At 47.1% G+C, this 1,067-nt stretch overlaps 1 protein-coding gene across 1 annotated transcript in view; it reads left to right on the top strand.

Annotated features, from left to right (window-relative positions):
- Positions 1-1,067, top strand: part of LOC101862963 (neural cell adhesion molecule L1) — a gene marked incomplete in the record, with an annotated part of 40,400 nt that overhangs the window by 9,316 nt on the left and 30,017 nt on the right.

The following is a 1,067-nucleotide window of genomic DNA, read 5'->3' as shown; positions in this document are numbered from 1 at the left end:
TGTGTGTGTGTGTGTGTGTGGGTGTGTGTGTGTGTGCGCGCGCGTGTGTGTATGTGTGTGTGTTTGTTCGCGTGCATGCGTCCCCACCCCTCTCTTATTCGATACATTCTGCCGGAGCTAACCCAGGCTGAGAGGGATACAACGTCCCAACGAAACGAAAGTTCAAGACACTTGATATAATAAATCTTCCCCACACGGGAATCGAACTAAGCGCTCGAAGGCGAAGTGCCTAACCGCTGTTTGAATGTGCATGTATAAGTGTCTTTGTGTGTGCGGATGTATGTGTGTGTGTGTGTGTGTGTGTGTGTGTGTGTGCGTGTGCGTGTGTGTGTGCGTATGTGTGTTTGTGTGAGTGTGTGTGTGTGTTTGTCTGTGTGTATGTGTGTTTGTGTGTGTGTGCGTGTGCGTTTACGCGAGCGCTCGCGTGCGTATTTGCGTTTGTTGTATGTAGTCGTCAATGTTGGGTTTAACAAAAGAGAAGCAGGGCATCTGACACCCCCTCCCCCCCCCCCACACACATACACCCCCCCCTCTCCCGACTCCCAGCTGTCGTCTCTCATTAGCTCACGGCTCAAGAAGATGTCTGTCGTCACGAGATCCCCAAATCCGCAGCCACGATCAAACATACGGGACACACAGGCAAATACACACACGCGACGAAATTGCTGAACGTTGTTATAAACGTTTTACACTGCCAGTTCAGGTAATAAATGATTATATCATGGACAATTTTTACATTATGCGGGGTATATGTCCCGTAATGCAGACAGATGACAATCGGTGTAATACCTTCCCAACGTGGCTATCGATTGCTCGTAAGGCAACGCTTCTTAAATAGATAATAACACGAAGACTTCGACCAACTTCTTTCTGTGCTACTCCGGTGAATCTTTGAAGTAACCAAAAGAAAGCAACCATAATATTTTTCGTATGTTCCTTTCGTGGACATTTGCGCTGTGGCATGTTACTCGTCATACTTCACGATCTTTCCTTCATTCCAAATCTCCGTTTCTATATCGAGTACACGTGTACACACACACATACACACAAACACACACACACACATA

The sequence above is a fragment of the Aplysia californica genome, unplaced genomic scaffold (assembly GCF_000002075.1).
Source record: "Aplysia californica isolate F4 #8 unplaced genomic scaffold, AplCal3.0 scaffold00400, whole genome shotgun sequence".
Classification (NCBI taxonomy): domain Eukaryota; kingdom Metazoa; phylum Mollusca; class Gastropoda; order Aplysiida; family Aplysiidae; genus Aplysia; species Aplysia californica.
The sequence above is the reverse complement of the archived record's forward strand: the minus strand, read 5'-3'. Positions and strand labels throughout refer to the sequence as shown.